General features: G+C 35.4%; 1 protein-coding gene across 7 annotated transcripts in view; it reads left to right on the top strand.

The window, feature by feature from the left end:
- SCEL (sciellin) overlaps positions 1 to 20,335 on the top strand; it is a 296,272-nt gene that overhangs the window by 83,836 nt on the left and 192,101 nt on the right. For 6 of the 7 annotated variants that reach the window (XM_041730844.1, XM_041730842.1, XM_041730845.1 and 3 more), the window contains one exon: positions 2,880 to 3,041. The gene's annotated coding sequence lies outside the window, so the exon portion shown is untranslated. Of the gene's footprint in view, positions 1 to 2,386; positions 2,503 to 2,879; positions 3,042 to 20,335 lie in introns of those variants that run through there. The other variant, XM_041730840.1, reaches the window with a different exon arrangement.

Raw genomic sequence — 20,335 nt, 5'->3', positions numbered from 1 at the left:
GTCCAGTTCCTCTGCAGGCAACCATTTGAGCTCTGATTCTGCACTTAACGTATTTCCACATGAGACCAGATGAAAGCAATATCATCCTTGCCAACGGTCCCTTGGGCTGTTCTCTGCAGCTCTGTGACCTGAAGGTTATAGCACCATTACATCAGCCTCTTCCTCTGGGACTGGTAAGCAGCTCTCAGGCTGTCTCCACGGAAGCTCACTTTCCTTCCTCTACTGTGCTTGATCCAGACCATTGCATGTAGTCTGCTTAGCCTCTACTAAAATCTTTTGCTTCCTGTTTATCAAGTCATGCTCATAAACATGAGACCTAACCCGCCTGCAGTGTGCTCTGAATACTGGTGGCATCATCAGTGCCCAGTCATTTGTGATCATTGAACATCTCACCTTTGAGCTCCTTCAGACTTGTAGAGCACGTCATCCGACATGCATAACGCCGTGCTCAACACAGTCAGCAGTGTCACATGATGGAAACAAATTTCACATAGGGCACCTCTCTGAAGAGCCTGTTCACTTTTTGCTTGTTTACTCAGAAACAGATGTTTAAACATCTGCTTAAATATTGTGAAATCTTTTCACAGATTGGACATTTAGTTCCTGCAGCATAACCGGGAAGGATCATGTTTATTGAACTAGAGGCGAATTGTATGTTGAAAAGGGAATTTGGTAGACTAGCTTGTATAGCATTTCAAGGAGCAAGTGTAATGTTAGCAAAAGCGTTCATGTGTTTAATAGGAAATACTTTCAGTTGTTTCTAGCTTTAAATCTCACTAGCATATTATTACCTTGAATCTTTTTTCGTTTTATGGATATATAGAATCGCTACACATAGGAATTTTCTGGAATACAATTTTGAATAAAATTGAAAATGTGTCTGAGAGCTGAACTGGTATGGTAGAGAAGATACATAGAAAGTTGTCTCTTTTTCTTCTAAAAGATTATAAACCTTCCTGATTTTCAAATATTTTGTGTTCATATAAGATCTCCATATTGGCCTATAAACAGTCCTGCTGTTTTCCTTCTGTCCTGCAATAGAACATTTGGCTTATACAATTAAGATAATCTGGTTATCTCCCAGACCTAATGTCTTATTTTGAATTTGAGTGATTTCTGTCTGATGTCACATAGAAGAAAATGTAATTTTGCTTGTCTTTTAGCAGCAGATAATTTGTCGATTTTATTGCTCAATGACTTGTCTTGGGAAGGAATTTTGAAATTGCACCTTGAGACGTGTACCATTTTGCATATGAGATAATTGATATGATTTACTGGTAGCACTTTCAAGCAAAAGCATGTGACTGGTTGAAAGTGGAAAATTCAATCAGTTTGTTGTTTGCCCTCCCTGATCTCAATCACTGGTTTTAACAAAAGTGTCTAGTTGCTTAGACATCATGTAGAGTAGTTTAGGAATGAAGAAATTACTTCTAATTAAATCTCTCTGTTACCTTGCTGGGCTCATTTTTCTCCAGTTACTACACATGCATGCTGAAATAATATAATAGAGGCATTCTTAACCCATTTTAGAGAAAAATAAAAAGCAATCATAATGTATTATTAGAACTTTCTCTTTTTTGTTTAAGTAATGTGCTATGTTGAGAATGATGCTTAACTGGTATCTTTTGGGGTGACCTCCACAATGACAATGTCTTATGGCTCCTTTATGCAGATGTCTGGTGACCATGAGGCCTAGATTAGCTCTTCAGCATTCATTGAAGATAATCACTAGTTTAAGGTAACTTAAAAGCCTGTTCATCTGTCCTTGGTTGGAAACATAGACTAGCCACATTCAAGTTGCTTACCAAAATTTTAACCTTGAACACTCTGCTACTCAAACATTTTCAAAAACTTCACTTACAGGAACAAAATTAATAAATGTGAATATCTAATATTTAAAATAAGTTGAAAGGAATAATATTCTCATGTATATGGGTATCTAATATTTATACTCATATTCATTCATGTGATTGCCTATGGGAGATGCCATTGATCTGCTTTCTTAGATACTGTAAGCCTCGCCACTGGGGTAAGCCAGGCTATTAGAGAGCTATATGATGCAGCTTTGACTACTTTACCTATTCTTTGAGACCTAATGCTGTGATATCAGAAAACTTGGTAATTAAGCAGCTTAAACTTCTGCCTGTATCCAGTAGCTTGTCTGAAGCAGATTCTAAGGAACTGTTTGGGACTGATTATGTTCTTTTGCTGTTATGTTCTCTCATGTCCCTTGTAAAGGACACCTGCCCACTGGTAACTATGCCAGATTTGTCCCTGAGGTTGGGGATGAGGTGTTGTGTAACAAGTCAGAAAAAATAAATAAATAAGAGAATCCGGAAGGACATTTTGAACTTAGTAGAGAATGTGGTTTTTCCTGAAAAACTGCATACTTCCTAATAGGCCTTCAGAAAAATTACCCAGTATCCGATTTGGAGAAGGGGGGAGAAAAAAGCAAATATTGGTGATCTCGCTGCTCAGATTGTGTCTGATAAAAATAACCTGGTAATTGCTTAAATTTTGCTATAGCTTTTATCTATTAGACTATTGTCTTCATAGGCCAAACTCTGTTCAGCGTTCAGGGGACTTGTTTATTTTTGAAATCTTTTAGTAGCATCCATGACAAATTAGTTTTATTTTAGTCATTTTCTTTTCTTTTCTTTTTTTTAGTGAAACAAAGATACTTTTGCACTCCCTAATCCCCAGTAACTTGGTTAATTATCTATGAAATCTAGTGAAAGTCATTCACAGTTGATAGCAGAAAATCATAGATATTCTACTCATTTCCTGGCTTTTTATAATCAAGGAGACTAAAGCATGTTGTTTCCAGTTATGCATGCGAAAGGGAAATAAATGGTGATGTTTTTGCTTTGTCTGAACAGAGTGGTTTCTTCAGCAACTTTTCTAAACCCTTCTGTGAGAACAAGCTGGTTCTTCTGGGACTAAAGAACTGCCTGTAGCCATATGGTTCTCTACAAATGTGCTTGGTCTTTTCTACACACAACCAGTGGTGCTAGCAGACAGGCTCTGCAGGCCTCAGTCAGGTAAGGAAGTATTTGTTATTAATGTGTGATCATAAAAGAAAACCACTACAAAAAATGTTTTGCAATGTTTGTTTGTCATAACAAAGTTATTTCTGTGCCCTTGCTAATGGGCTATAGTCTTCTACTGACTCTGTACTCTGAATGCTCCTTTATAAATGCTTTTTCTTGGTCTTTGTTACACATTGTCAAAGCAGCTTGTGTGCTATTTGCATCATAGATGTAAGATCACATCCCTATGTAATTCTTGAATTCTTTTGTCAAGAACATCAACTAACAACCATTCCTCCATTTTTGCTTTCATGCCTTGCTTATATTTCAACATCTCGCAGTAGGAAAATACACATGAATCATGGGACACCTACTACACAGGCAGTGTCCAGGAGTTTGTAGAAAGCTGGGTAGGGACAGAAGAAGGGAAATGGTCTTTCCTTTTTATTTAATTTTAATTTCCCCACTTTCTCTCTGTGTCTTTCATGAATAAATAAATAAAATCTTTCAAAAAAAAAATGGGACACCTGGGTGGCTTAGCAGTTGAGCGTCTGTCTGCTTTCGGCTCAGGGAATGATCCTGGAGTCCCCGGATCAAGTCCTGCATTGGACTTCCTGCGTGGAGCCTGCTTCTCCCTCCTCCTGTGTCTCTGCCTCTCTCTTTCTCTTTCTCTCTCTCTGTGTCTATCATAAATAAATAAATAAATAAATAAATAAATAAATAAATAAATCTTTAAAAAAAAAAAATCCATAAGCCCTAGCTGACCAGTGGGCTATTTACAACCAGGTAAAAGTACCAAAACAGGAAAACTCCATACATCCTCACTTTCCCCTTTAACTGTATGTGATTTGCCTATGGTTACACAAGTGGCAAGGAGTTAAAATTGGGAAAGCACTCCTATTTGCTACTCTACCCAATGATATAGAATATTGAATTTGTCTACTCATATAAATAATAGCGACTGTTTTAAAAAAAAAACATGTTCTGGTGTATTTGGTGTAAATGTTGTATTTTAAGGGTTTCAAAATTATTTGGATGCCTTTGTAAGTTGTGAATTTTTTAAGGCATGACAAAAATATGTGTATGTGTATGTATATGTATGAAACACAACATAATTTTTAATAGGTTTAACATTCCCAGAGTCATAAATATATAAGATTGGGACGCCAAGGTGGCTCAGCAGTTGAGCCTCTGCCTTTGACTCAGGGTGTGATCCCAGAGTCCCAGGATAGAGTCTCATATCAGGCTCCCTGCATGGAGCCTGCTTCTCCCTCTGCCTGTGTCTCTGCCTTTCTCTCTCCATGTCTCTCATGAATAAATAAATAAAATCTTAAAAATAAATAAATATATATATACATATATATAAGATTAGCTTCTAGAAGCTAGTATGTATACATAAATAACTATTAGTCAAGGTCACATACTGTATTAGATTGCTAGGGCTGCCAACAGAAGAAAGCTTAAACAACAGAAATTAATTTTTTTCTCAGAATTCTGGAGGCTGCAAGTCTGAGGTCAAGGTGTTAACAGAGTTGGTTTCTTCTGAGGCCTACTGTCTTGGTTTGCAGATGGGCACCATCTCCCTGTGTCTTCCCAATGGCCTTCCCTATGTGCGTGTCTATGATCTGAATTCTTCCTCTTCTTTTTCTTTTTTTAAATTTTAAAAAGAATCTAGTATAGTTAATGTTCAGTGTTTTATTAGTTTCAGGTGTACAATATAGTGATTCAACAATTCTGTACATTATTCAGTGCTTATCATGTAAGTGTACTCTTAATTTCCTTCATCTAATTTTATCCATCCCTTTACTCACCTCCACTCTGGTAACCAACAGTTTATTCTCTATAATTAAGAGTGGGGTTTTTTGTTTGTCTCTTTTTTCCTTGTTCATTTGTTTTGTTTCTTAAATTCCACATGAGTGAAATCATATGGTATTTATCTTTCTCTGACTGACTTATTTTGCTTAACATTATACCTTTTAGATCCACCCATGTTGTTGCAAATAGCAAAGATTTCATTCTTTTTGCCATCTATATATGTATATGTATATGTATATATATATGTATATGTATATATATATATTGTCACAATGATAGGCATCTATGTATGTATATATGTATGTACACATATGTGTGTCGTTTTATATATATATATATATACATACACACACACACACAAATGGAATATTACTCAGCCATCAGAAAGGGTGAATACTTACCATATACATATATATATACACGCACACTATATATGTGTATACATATATATATACTATATGTATACAGAGTATACACTATTTTTTATATATACTATTATATGTATATATACTATTATATATATACACACACATATATAAAATGTGTGTGTATATATATCACATCTTCATTCATCTACCAATGGACGCTTGGCCTGCTTCCATATCTTGTCTATTGTAAATAATACTATGATAAACATAGGAGTACATATATTTTTCAAATTAGTATTTTTGTATTTTGCATATTAGTATTCCAGTAATAGAATTACTGGATCATATGGTAATTCTATTTTTCATTTTTTGAGGAACCTCTATATTGTTTTTACAGGGGCTGTACCAGTTTGCCTTCTTACCAACAGTGCACAAGCGTTCCTTTTTCTCCATATTTTTGTTGTTTCCTATATTTTCAATTTTAGCCATTCTGACAGGTGTGAAGTGACATCCCATTGTGGTTTTGATTTGCATTTCCCTGATGATTAATGATGTTGAACATTTTTTGCTGTGTTTGTTGGCCATCTGGATGTCTTCTGCCCAGATTAAATTGGATTATTTGGGGTTTTTTTGGTGTTGAGCTGTTTCAGTTCTTCTTATATTTTGGATACTAACCCTTTATTGTATATGTCCTTTGCAAGTATCTTCTCCCACTCAGTAGGTTTTCATTTAGTTCTGTTAATTGTTTCCTTTGCTGTGCAGAAGCTTTTAGTGTTTATATAGTTCCAGTTGTTTATTTTTACTTTTGTTTCCCTTGCCTCAGGAGACATATCTAGAAAAATGTTGTTATGGCCTGTGTCAGAGAAATTATTGTCTGTGCTTTCTTCTAGGATTTTTATGGTTTCAGGTCTCACATTTAGGTCTTTAATCCATTTTGAATGTGTTTTTGTGTATTTTGTGTATGGTGTAAGAAACTGGTCTAGTTTCATTGTTTTGAATGTAACTATCCAGTTTTCCCAACCCATTTGTTGAAGAGACTGTTTTTTTCCCATTGCATATTCCTGGCTTCTTTGTTGAGGATTAATTGACCATATAATTGTGCGTTTATTTCTGGGCTCTGTATTGTGTTCCATTTATTTATGTGTCAGTTTTGTGTCAGTACCATAGTGTTTCGATTACAAAGCTTTGTAATATAGCTTGATACCTGGGGTTTTGATACCTCCAGTTTTGTTCTTTTTCAAGATGACTTTGTCTATCCAGAGTCTTTCATGCTTCTACCCAATCCAATAATTTGGGGATTATTTGTTCTAGTTCTGTGGAAAATGCTGTTGGTATTTTGATAGGGAATGCATTAAATCTTTAGATTGCTTTGGGTAGTTCGGACATTTTAATGATATTATTTCTCCCAACCGATAATCCAAGGAGAATATCTTTCTTTTAGTTTGTGTCATCCTCAATTTCTTTTAATAATGTTTTATAGTTTTCAGAGTACAAGTTTTTTACCTCCTTGGTTAAGCTTATAACTAGATATTTGATTATTTTTGGTGCAGTTATAAGTTGAATTGTTTTATTAATTTTTCTTTTTGCTGCTTCATTATTAGGGTATAGAAATGCAATAGATTTCTACACATTGATTTTTTTTATCCTATGACTTTACTGAATTCATTTATCAGTTCTAATAGATTTTTGGTGGAGTCTTTAGGGTTCTATGTATACTATCATGTCATCTGCAAATAGGGAAAGTTTTACCTCCTCCTTACCAGCTTGGATGCCTTGTATTTCTTTTTCTTGTCTGATTGCTGTGACTGACTAGGACTTCCAGTACTATGTTGAATGAAAGTGGTGAGAGTAGACATCCTTGTCTTGTTCCTGACCTTAGGGGAAAAGCTCTCAGTTTTTCATCATTGAGCATGATGTTTGCTGTGCGTTTTTCATATAATGGCTTTTATTATATGGAAATATGTTCCCTTTAAATCTATTTTGTTGAGAGTTTTTATCATGAATGGATGTTGTACTTGGTGTTGAATGCTTTTTCTGCTTCTATTGAAGTGATCACGTGGTTTTTATCCTTTCTCTGGTTGTTGTGATATATCACATTGATTGATTTGCATCCCAGGAATAAATCCCAGTTGATCACAGTAAATAATTTTTTTAGTGTAGATTCAGTGTGCTAATGTTTTGTTGCTAATGTTTTACATCTATGTTCATCATAGATATTAGCCTGTGTTCTTTTTTTTTTTTTTGGTAGTGTTTTCATCTGGTTTTGGAATCAAGGTAATTCTACCATTATAGAATGAATTTGAAAGCTTTCCTTCCTCTTCCATTTTTTTGGAATAGCTTGAGAAGAATAGGTATCAACTCTTCTTTAAATATTTAGTAGGGGACGCCTAGATGGCTCACTTGGTTAAATGTCTGCCTTTGGCTCAGGTCATGATCCCAGGGTCCTGGGATTGAGCCCTATGTATGGCTCCCTGTTCCGCAAGGGAGTCTGCTTCTCCCTCTCCTTCTGCAACCTCCCCCTCCACCCGCTTGTGCTCTCTCCTCTCAAATAAATGAATAAAACCTTTAAAAGATATTTAAATAAATAGTTGGTAGAATTCACTAGTGAAGCTATTTGGTTCTGGACTTTTGTTGAAAGTTTTTTGATTACTGATTCAATTTCATTGCTGGTAATTGGTTTGTTCATATTTTCTATTTCTTATTCAATTTTGGTAGGTTATATGTTTCTAGAAATTAATCCACTTCTTCTAGGTTTTCCAGTTTGTTGGCGTATAATTTTTCATAATATTCTCTTAAAATTCTTTGTATTTCTGTAGTGTCAGTTATTTTTTCTCTTCTTTCATTTCTAGTTTTGTTTATTTGAGTCCCCTTTCCTTATTGTTGTTTTGTTTTGTTTTTGTTTCTGTTTTTGTTAATTGATTGGTTTATTTTGGTTAGTCTGGCTAAAAGTTTGTCAATTTTATTGATCTTTTCAAAGAGTCAGCTCCTGGTTTCATTGATCTGTTCTATTGTATTTTTAGTTTTTATTTCATTTATTTCTGCTCTAATCTTTATTATTTCCTTCCTTCTTCTAGTTTCAGGGTTTACTTTTTTTTTTTTTTCTAGTTTCTTTTTTTTTTTAATATTATTTTCTTTTTTTTTAAATTTTTATTTATTTATGATAGTCACACACAGAGAGAGAGAGAGAGAGAGAGAGAGAGGCAGAGACACAGGCAGAGGGAGAAGCAGGCTCCAAGCACCGGGAGCCCGACGTGGGATTCGATCCCGGGTCTCCAGGATCGTGCCCTGGGCCAAAGGCAGGCGCTAAACCACTGCGCCACCCAGGGATCCCTCTAGTTTCTTTTTCTTTTTTTTTTTTTAATTTTATTTATTTATGATAGTCATCACAGAGAGAGAGAGAGAGAGAGAGAGGCAGAGACATAGGCAGAGGGAGAAGCAGGCTCCATGCAGGGAGCCTGACGTGGGATTCGATCCTGGGTCTCCAGGATTGCGCCCTGGGCCAAAGGCAGGCGCTAAACCGCTGCGCCACCCAGGGATCCCTCCCTCTAGTTTCTTTAGGTGTAAGATTATGTTGTTTATTTGAAACTTTTCTTGCTTCTTGAGATAGGCCTGTATTACTATAAACTTCCATATTAGAATAGCTTTTGGTGCATCCCAAAGATTTTGGACTATTGTGTGTTCATTTCAATTTGTCTCCAAGCATTTTTTAAATTTCCTCTTTGATTTCTTGGTTGATTCATTAATCATTTAGTAGCATGTTTAGTTGTCTTGCTGTGATTTGTCCTGTTCTTTCATTTCATGCATTTTGTCTAAACCTCTGTATCTGTCTGTATATGTTAGGGAAAGTCAGCTACATCTCTTGATCTTAAAAGTAGTGGTTTTATGAAGAGGTCCTGTAGTGGCCTGCAGTGCAATTTTCTCTGTTTGCCAGAATCTTGCCCTTCAGGGATGTCTCTTCTGTGTGTTACATGCACCCCACTGTTGTGGCTGAACCACATTTGCCTTCAGTCCAACTATCCCCTCCTCCTGGGACAGGAATCATTTTGAAGTGGTGCTGACTCCTGTTGAGGCTGCTTGCACATTACCGTGTTTGTGGTGATGTTTTGGAAAACTGGGAGACCAAATTGGAGAGAGCACATCTTCAGAAGAATGCAGGAGTTGGGACACTGTTACCAAGCTAGGTGGAGAATGTTCATGATGTGCAGTTTCCTGTAGCTCTCTGTGTACCTAGGCTAGGGGTCAGGGGAGGGAAATAGGACCCACCAGCTTTTTCTTCTGGAAGTCTCCTAATGATCCCTGCCTCTCTAGCACATGTTCTGAGGTTAGTAAATAAATCACCTTCCTGTATACCCCATGTTTTTTTTTTTTTTTTTAAACTGCTACTTCAGGGCTGTATCTCAGAGGGGCTGTTTGTTAGGCTATCTCTTTAAAGGTGAGGATTCAGTTTCCTCTGGCCATTGATTTTTAAAATTCTAGGAGTTAAGCTTCACTGATTTTAAGAACTCATGATGTTAAGTTTCTCTGGTTCTCAAAGCCAAATGTTATAGTGATTCATCTTCCCAGTGTAGGTACCTCATGCCTGAAGTCCTGGTTTGGGGTCTGCTCTAATCTCTTTTCTGTGCTTGCAGTGTCCCTCTTTCCTATGGACAATCTTGAGGCTCAGTTTGTTTCCTGATTATCTCTGCCTTCCTACGTTTTTTGATTTGGCTTCTTCTCTGTGTTTAGCTGTAGAGAATCTGTTTTGCCAGTCTTTAGATCATTTTCTGGGTTATTTACACTAACTAGTTGTATCTGTGGGATGAGGTGAGCCCAGGATACCCCTTCTCTGTCATCTTCTCCTGAAATCTCTTTATTCTTCTATTCTAATAAGGGCACTAGTCATAGTGGATTAGCGCCTGCCTACCCTAATGACCTTATTTTACTCTACCTCTTTAAATAACCTCTCTCTAAATATGGCCACATTCTGAAGTACTGGGAATTTGGACTTCAACATATGAATTTGTAGTGAACATAATTTATCCCATAACATATACTAAGCATGTGTAAAAGATGCAAATAAATTGTTTTGGAACATTCAGAGAAGAGTGAGATACTCCAGATATTGCAGATGGTGGAATTCACATAAAAATCTATTGATTAACAATTAACATTGATATATGGCAGAACTATTTGCCATATATGATTACTTTAAGACAGAATCATCCTTCTCAGAGCACACAGAGATAAAATGGGTCAATCCTGAAGAAATGATAAGGAAATAGTAAATAAAATGATGGGACTCATTTGTGTTTGTTCATGAGACGCACATAGAAGAGTAAAGAGGTCCTTTGGTGTGATTCTTCAATTCCATTCCTGGGAGACACACAAAGCCAGCAGCTAATGAGTCTTCTGATGGATTTGCGCATGTGAAAGTACAAATTTGTTGCTGTGCTCTTAACAATTGTCCTGCCTAGCATGCAGTTATATATGTTAGTGCATCTTCTTTGAGACAAAAATATGCAAAGAAAAAACCAAAAACAAACCAAAAAAACCCACAATACAATATTTTGAAAAGCTTATTGTTCTGGAAAGAATCCATTCCCATAGATGGAGGATGACATATTTTAGATGTGAAGTAAACAAAACATGTTATGTTCCTTAGGGTCCTAGTTGGTATATTCTAGAAGAAAAGCTCACCCCAAAGTAGAAGTCTAATCAATAGGAGCAAAAAAGTGAAATGTGATCCTTTTTTTTGGGGGGGGGTTATTTATTTGTTCATGAGAGACACACAGAGTGAGGCATGGACATAGGCAGAGGGAGAAGCAGGCTCCTCACAGGGAGCCCAATGTGGGACCTGGGACAGGGAAAAATCCCTGGAAAGAAAGATAAGATGTGCAGAAAAGATGACTCATTCACTAGAAGACAGTATAATGAAACATCATGTAGAATCTGAAAGAAAAATGGATAGAAGCTCCTTTGAATTTCCAGGCATAGAAAAATAAAAATTCCACTTTCAAGTTATTCATCTGTTGGCATAAATATTTGCTAATTTTATACCTTATATGTTTCTCACTATCCTTTACCATTTCAGACAAATGTGCTCCTAGAGAATTTTAAAAATAATTTAGTTTTCAAATCCCAAATAATAGCACTAGTGGGGCAGAATGAATGCATTCATGCAAGGTAGCAAAATGAGAGAATGGGAGGATGCTCAGTGATGACAGTTAAAATGCTAGGGTTTTTTTTCCTCACAGTACTGTTTCAATTGTAAAGTCATTGAATTCAATTATCTGTGAATTTACTTGTTCACAACATGTGAATATATTTAATGATAGTGTACAATTTTTAGTAGGGCTTACTGGAAGTTTTCTCAAATCACATTGTTTTTCAGATGGAGTCTATTGGATTTTAATAAAAACTCCATAGCTAAGTACAGGTAGGAAATAATTATATCACATGACTATTTTCATTGCTAGTGTTGTTTTTTGTCTTAGATCCAGCACAACAATGTGCTGCTTAGCAACACATTTCCTGTAGTCAAGGAAACATTGTCATACACTTACAGGAAAAGATAGAAATGGATAATCGAAGGCTATCCTTGAGGTACTGAGAAGACACTTGCAGGGAGGAAGTAACTCTTCTAGTTTAATTAAATTCAAAGCAATTTTAGTCACAACTTAAATGATTAAGGTTTGAAAAAAATTTTTTTGACTTCACTGATGCCTAAACTTGGTTAGAGAGAGATTTTATAGATGGAGATGCCACCTGAACTTTTAACTGTGTGTATATGTGTGTATGTTTAGGTGATAAAGTCAATTCTAAGATTTTATGCCAGGTTGATGGAGAGGCTTCCTAAAAGGCATCTTAAAGGAAATGAAGAGATGTGAAAAGAAGTAAAGAGGAGCCTGAAGGACACAGTTTAATTCTCTTATCCATGTGTCTCAGTAAATCACATTATAGGCACCCAACAAATGTTTGTGGGTCTGCCCTGCTCCGTTCCAAGCCAATAGAAAAGTATATAAGACAACACTGACTGTGTGTATTCATATAAATGCAGAGGAGCATTAAGGAAAGCAACACAATTCACATGGCCAGATACTTATTTTGCAGTATTCACTTTAAAGATGTTTATTGTTGTTGATCTTAGTTTTAAAAGTTTTATTATGATGTACTTGGGCATTTTGTTGTTCATGTTCTGCTTGATATTCATAGAATTTCTTAAATGTGTGACATGCTGTCTTTTGAACATTTGTCAGCCAGTTTTTCAGCCTCTTTCTTCTCTCTTTTCTCTCTCATTATCTTGTCATTTTTTTGTCTGGGATACTTCTAAATATGTTAGATTTTTTTCTATCATGTCCTATATGTTTATACTCTTTACTGGTTTTTTAATGATTTTTTTTTCCTCCATGCTTCAGTAGATCTGTTTTATTGACCTGTCTCCCAGTTTCCAATCCTTTCCTCTGCTGTATCTAACTGGTGTTAATCCCATCACTGAATTTAAAATTTTTATTATTGTACTATCCATTCATAGAAAATTTATTTATATTTAATTATTTCTTGAAGATTCCAATTCTTTGGTGAAGTTATCCATCCTGTCATGTATTTCCTTGGACATATTTATGATAACTTCAAAGGCTACATATATAACACTAATATCTGGATCACCTGTAGCTCTGCTTCCTTTGTCTGTTCTTTCTTTTATTTGCCATATATTTGGTCCTTTCCAGGCATGCCTGGGAGTTTTTTTATTGAGCTCAAGACACTAGTTGAAAAATGGTAGAGATAATTTGAGATTTCCCAGGTGCTCTTTTCTCTCAATGAGGATTTTTCTTTTTCTTTTCTGGTTGGCAGTTAGATTAAGGGAAGATCATTTGACTCCTATCTGGGATTTATCTGATTCAAAATCAGAAACAGATTTATCTGTTTCTGTCCTTGGTATGGGTTTGTCTATTTTTGGTTCATATTTTTTCTTATATTAGAGTCCTGGATTCTTAACTGGAAGTATGATATTTGCATAAGATCCCATTCCTTTGAGGGCCCTAATTTTTCAGTAAAGATTACTGAAATCCCAATTTAGATGGGCAACCGTTTAGACACTGCTTTCTGCTTGATTTCTTAGTTTCTCCTTCCTGTGTAGCTGGAATCATCAAATTCCTCCAGGGGAAAATGCTGCAGAATACTGGGTTCATATCAGTGAGTTTCCCTTCTCTCTGAGATCTGTCACTTTAAATATTGACTGCCTTGGTAGCTTCCTGATTTCTCCAAAGAGATTTTCTATTTAAATTTTGCCTGAATTTAGAATTATATTCAAATTGGAGTGCAGTAGTAAGCTCTTTTACTGTTATTGAAAATGATCTAATTTTCTTTTATCAGAACCATTAATTTTTCTTCTTATGTTCATGATACTTTTTTGATTGCCTTAAGAAAAAAAAAAAAAAGGCAACTTTGGCCATTTCCACTATCAGGCCTTCCAGTTTCATTACTTGGCTTTCTTTGCACTTTCTATTGCCATCATCTTGTTTTTATCCTAACATTGACTACTTCTTGTTGTATTAAAAAAAAAAAAGTTCATTTTAAATTCATCTGCTACTCTCCAGCCACTGTTCATTTTTCCTTTTAACTTGCTGCAAATTTTAGTATCTGTATCTATTGCTATATATAGTTACTTTAAAAATACTGGATTAAAGCAATGATTTATTATTTCTTTTATGGGTTGGTTGGCAATTCTTCTGTTCCATGTGTTGTCTGTCAGCTGGGGTCACATGGCTGCAATTAGTTGGTAGCTAGACTGGGTCTGAAACACCAAAAATGATCTTACATGTCTCTTGCTTCATCTAGGATGTATGGAGTAAATTGCTAGAGTATCTTGATTCTCCTCCGCATAATTCCTTTCTCCAGCAGTCTAGACTGACATGACAACTAGCTTTTCAGAAAACAGGAGTGGATGCTTCCATGTTTCTCAAATGCTCAGCCCAGAACTGTCACAGTGTCTATTATTTCTGCCACATCCTCTGGGTCAAAATAAGTCACAAGTCCAGGGCAAAACAAGACCAGGGGAAATAGATTCCTCTTCTTGAAGGGAAGAGGGGAATGCACATACAGAGATAAGAGGAATTGTTGGTGCCATCTTTAAAAGCAATCTACCAGGGCACCTGGGTGGCTCACTGGTTGAGCATCTGCCTTTGGCTCAGGTCATGATCCTGGGGTCTGGCATCAGCCTCCCCGCGGGGAACCTGCTTCTCCCTCTGCCTATGTCTCTGCCTCTCCCTCTGTGTCTTTCATGAATAAATAAATAAAATACTTTTTAAAAAAGGCAATCTACCATAGTGCATATTTATATAAAAGCATATTCCTTTTTTTTTCAGTACAATTTGCTGATAGTACACTGTTTGGCTTCTGCCCCAGAATTTTTTTCTCTACCAGAAGCTAAGTTCAATTACTTTCCACCAGTAAGCTCAGGCAAAGCATAAGCTCTGGGCTCAGTATCAATCTAAAATAGAGAAAATTTTACTTGGACCTTTTCTAGTTACTTGTCCCAGTTTTAGTAATTCTATTTCTGTCTCTCTCTATCTATATATTTTTTTCCAAGCCAAGCCTACCTATGTTCTATTCCTATTACCTCTTTTTAAATTTCCTGAACCCCATTGCTTTCTGGGACTGCAATATCTTGCCTTTCTTGACCTTCTGCAGGTCATTTTTTCTTGATTAGATTTCTCTTTTTATCTTCAGAACATTGGCATCTTCTCAGCACTCTCTTCCTAGTATTGTGGAAAATACTCCCTGCTTCCAAAGGGAGGGTCTTTGTTCCAGGTACTGCTCTTATTGTTTCTAATAGGATTAATTCCTTTATTTCCAAAATGAATTGATACCTCCAAATCTATTTTTTATCATGTTTTGAAACAGCATAAAACCTGCAGCCCTGGGGTACAATGAACTCTACAGGTTATAAAGGGCCTATGTGTATAGAACATTTTACTAATTTTGATAGTTGCCATTACATCTTTTGAAAATGAAAATTTGTTCTTGGATAGAATCAAATCTGGCCAGATTTTCTCAATTTGGTTGCAATATTAAGCTATTAGTATATGTGTTTAATTTGTCACCAGTTTTTATAAAAATAGAGTATGTACAAACTTAAGGAAAATCTATATTTTACTCCAATAATTTAAAAAATTAATATGTTATTATGTGAAATGCTGGAGACATTTTAAGTCTCGCCTATTGTCTAAGTGGCTAAGCAGTTGTAAGACTATATTATATAATATAAAATAAAATGTAAACATTCACCTCTAAACAATATCACCAAGCACATCAAATTTGTCTTTTGTAATGCAGAATTTTTCTGGCTAATGGCCAGAAAGTTTAAAATTAAATAAATGCATTTATTGTTGTAAAGGTCTTTGGGAGGAAAAGTATGTCATGACCGTATTATTTTACTGTGTAAAGACAGCATAGATATATATTATTGGAAAGTCAGGACCTCTTTGAAAGGACTTTGAAACTTTGTTAGGTTTTTAGAAAAGTGTCTGTTGGCAATAACCAAGCACTAAGAACTGTCTTAGCAGCAGGTAACTCTTTGATAGTCGGCTACGTGATAGCCACTAGAATGAAGAAATCTTTTATCAGAATCATATATTAATTTATTTGTCAATAATGCCTATCTTTCATAAAGACTAGGTGAAATTGACATTTTAAGATTTATCATGCTTTTCAATTTAAAAACTCCCATAGCCAAAATGTCACTGAGATCTGAAATAGAATTCTTGCACTCTCTTCTTCGTCTGATCTTCCAATTACTCTCTGAACCTTGGCAGATTTCAACAATTAAGTCAAGTTGATGAATCACTTGTATTTCTGATTCCGGTGCTATTAATTTATGTGGATGAAAAGTTCATTGTGAAGATGAAAAGATTATTTTCAATAGACTTATTCAAATCATTACTAGTTATTACTTTGTGTAATTTTATTAAAAGTAAACTTGAGAAAAAATTGAGCTAAGAATTTTCTGTGGTAGTCATATATTATGTGGGTGCTAGTTTTTTGAAAACGTGCTTTTGGATTTTAGTTTGGACAGCTTCCATCACCATATCTATAGCATCACATTCTTTCCCCAAGTTTCAAAAAAAAAAAAAAAACTACTTAAGGAACACTATGGAAAAGCAATGTTTAACTATCTATCATGATTCAGCATAGATACTCCAATGGTTGAAAAAAATTGGAAGTTTTAAAACAATGATGATTTTGTTAATGGCAAGTTGTAATTAAAATCTACAAAATTTGTTTTAAAATTTATACTTTGAGTTAATGCAAAATGTACATTTATCAATGAAGTTTTCAGTTTTAACTTAAATTTTGGTTTTCTAGCGTACATTTTTTGTTGTACATTTTTGGAGGGTGGGGGGCTTTCCAGTGTTTTTGTTAGCTTCCTTTTTCCTTTCTGATAAAATTCACTTACAGCTTTCACTTTAGGAATGTTTTTCCACACCACATTTCTCGGTCATGTTGTCTAATACCAGCCACACCTATTATTTTCCATTCCATTCCATTCATGCCTCCTTCTTTTACTCACTCTGATCCTCTGGCTTGGAGTGCCAGTGCATATCTGTGTTCATAGCAATCTTCTCATAATACTAAGCAGGCCTTCCACTGATTCATCAGAGATTTATTGAGCACCTGCTCTGTGCCAATTAGTATGCTAGATTTTGGAGATAAAATAATGATAATCCCTTTGAGCTCTTTGAGGTTAGGAGTTATGTCTTGTTCATCCCAGTATCCCTCATGGTTGATACACAGCTGACTCATAGCTGACCTTTCATAAAACTGTTTTTGAAGGAATCCACAAAAGCCCATCTGCCTTTGAAGCATCCCATTCATATTGCCTGTTGCCTCTTAGTTCCAGTAACATTTATTCAAAATTTTGGGACCATTCCATGTACCAGTCAGTAAAATATGGAGGAATAAATATTGTTCTTAGATTTTCAAATGAAATTCACTACTGTGGCAGCAAATTGCCTCAGGACAAGGAACATACACTGTGCAAACATTGCTTCAAGTACTTCATTGGTATATTAAGCTGGGTTTTAATGCAGCATTTGGTTGAATTGCTGACTTTCTGGATAGGATATCTGTTATGGATAAAGCAATCTGTGTAGCATTAGCTTCATAAGGCTGCACCTGAAACATATCTTTTGATTTGTGGCCCAGAGACCAGAAGGTTGAGAGACACAGAATGTAAAATGAACTTAAGTTTTGTATTTAAAAAATTGTAGAGTATAATTATTTATATTCATATCACAATAGAAGAGAATACCATATATCAAGGTATGTAAAATCAAGACATTTGTGAAATTAAATGAATTTTAGCTTTATTTCTGAGCAAAATATAATATTTTTAAACTGCAGAAATCCATTCCCGAAAAATTTATAAACATTTTCTGATCCTTCTATGGGTAATCGAAATAAAATTGAGCTGGGATGGCATGTTTGCATTCAGTTATTCAGTTATTCATTTCCTGACCTTACAAACATGGCTTAATATAATTTCTTTTTGGTCACACTAGTTCCCAGAACTGTGGAACTACTACCAAATCTATACTTGAAAAAGCCAATTCATGTATTGTATGGCATTAGGTTACAGTCCTGAAATCTCTAAAATATCATTCTTTGTTTCCCCCAACTTTCTTGTGAAGAATGAGTTTTCAGGCTGACCGTAATAGCTCTGATTTATTTTTCTAGATAATGTATGATTTAGTCTTCATGCTTTGCAGAACTTTGCCTTTTTCAAGATCAGACTTGCTCAATCCCAGTCCTTCCTTCCATTTGTTTTATTTGTGAGGAAATTACCCCTTTCAGGAGCAAAGGACTTGATAAAAGATAACTCACAGAAAAGTTTGTTTTAGGTTGTTTACCAAAAGAGGGTATGAAAGTGTCTGCATCTAAGGTGAGACTTAGAGAGGGAGAAGAGAAAGAAAGGAAAGGGAGACCTAATAAGCTAAGGAACAAAGACTTGGAATTTGACATTAAAAATATGTGTCCTATGTATTCATTCCTGACATATTTATCAAAATTTCTGTCAAAGTTCATGTTTCATAGCCTTTCATATAAGCTCAGAATATTGTTCTGTTAATTTTGACTTCCACTGAAAATAAATGTCAACCATCTTTTGTTAAAATGTTTTAGAACGAAACCCATAACAATTACATCTACAAAAATGCCATTAGGTTTTCTGAAAGAACATCAATCTACTTAGAAGTATGAACTCAACTCTTTAATGCATGTATTTACATAGATGTAAATACATCTATCTACATCCCCACCCCCCCCCCATGGGCAGCATGATACACTGGAAAGAATATGAAATTCTGGGATTGGAAGAACCTCAAGGGCATGAGTCCCAGACTCTGTACTACCAGCTGTGTGACCTTGGAGAAGTCAATTCTTCCATCTGAGCCTTGTTTTTCTTGCCTGTCAAATGAAAAATAAAAGACATCAACCTTTCAAGTTAAGTATGTAGATTCAATGAGTAATATATATGAAAGTGCTTTGTAAATTGTAAAACATCACGTAAATGTTAGTTATTTTATTTCAGATTAACTCAAATATTGTTCTAAATTGGTAAACTGCAAACCAAATGACTGTTAATTCCTATAGTACACCAGGTTCTACCTAGAAAAATGTTCCTTAGAAAACTAGACTTTTAGTTAGCAAATTATCAATGAGTTTAGACTCTTAAAAAAGGATCATTATGTATTTGAGTCATTCAATTAGAAAAAAAATAGAAGCCTCCTTTAAGAGAACTCTCAATGCTGAATCATTTACTCTTACCTTTCAGAGAAGCCTCTTTAAGCTGTGGATTCTATAAGTGAGAAAAATGTGTAAGTGAGAGCACATGCACACAGGGAAAACTTCCTCAGGAGACAATGGACACAGTGCCAAGTTTCCACTCTACTAAATAAAAATGGTTTACTGTCTTTTGAAATTGAAAAAAAAAAGAAATGAACTTTTAGGTCAAAGTAAATGTTTTAGTGTATAATATTAATACATTCATCTTTGTGCCAATGAGTCACAAATATAACTTTTTTATTTGCTGTAGCTCTGGGTAATCTAAGATGAATTCTTTGAGGAGTCCAGTTATCTGCTGTTCAAGGCACACCCAGGCCCTGTTCCAACAGAGGTGATGTTGCCAGGACTCACAGATGTGGAGTGATTAGTTCTAAACTGAGAAATAGGGAAGGCTTTGCAGAGTTGATATTTAAATCAGTCTTTTGGGGATAAATATGCTTTCTACAGGTGGAGGTGGTAGGAAGGGCATTTTTGAGAGAAAAAGCAGCATGAACCAAAGGATGAGGCTGTGGAGAGAGAGAACATTGGAACTTGGCAGTAGTCAATAACTGACAGTGGCCTCTTTGATATAAAGTCATGGGTGGGGGGAATCTATTATTTACATGGGTAAATCTTACTCAAGTAGTTTTTGTCCATTATCTTGAATTGAAATATTTTACAGCTAAACCCACAAAATTACATGAACACCTGCAGAAATATCTACTGAGTACGCAGTTGGTTATTCAAAGATCTAGTGAACTTAGAATTAATAAGGATATTTTGTCAATACTAAGGTAGAGTATCTTATGTAATAGTTATTCTTTACAAACAATAAAAACTATTTTAGCTGATTCAGACATAAAAGGAACAGAAAGAGGAAAGAATAAATGAGGTTGGCCCTGCTGTCAAAAATGATATTCTTTTCAAAGTCAGAGTGGTTTTCTTCTTTCCCCATAGCTGAACCATGTAAATCAGTCTCCACCTGGAAGTTCAGTTTAACTCCAGAGATCACTGAACCAATTCCATCCTTTGTCAATACTTCTAGGTCAATACTCAGGTATCCAGTACCAAATATGCAAACATCTGATCCATGCCTACTCATTCTAGCAACCCTTGTTCCTTGCTACAAGACTGATAATAAGCATTATGTGGTTGAATTCTGGAAACTGTCTTCTATCCTGTTACTAAAAACAGGTCCTCACATTTTAGCCTCTAGATCCTCTTTCCTTTTATCAGTGTCTGTGCTCCTCACCAACCATGTCTCTGCTTCTCATCTCCAAAGACCTATGAGCACGGCTGACTTTCATGCCCTATTCTGTGCAT

This window comes from Vulpes lagopus, chromosome 16, assembly GCF_018345385.1.
Source record: "Vulpes lagopus strain Blue_001 chromosome 16, ASM1834538v1, whole genome shotgun sequence".
NCBI classification, from domain to species: Eukaryota; Metazoa; Chordata; class Mammalia; order Carnivora; family Canidae; genus Vulpes; species Vulpes lagopus.
The sequence above is the reverse complement of the archived record's forward strand: the minus strand, read 5'-3'. Positions and strand labels throughout refer to the sequence as shown.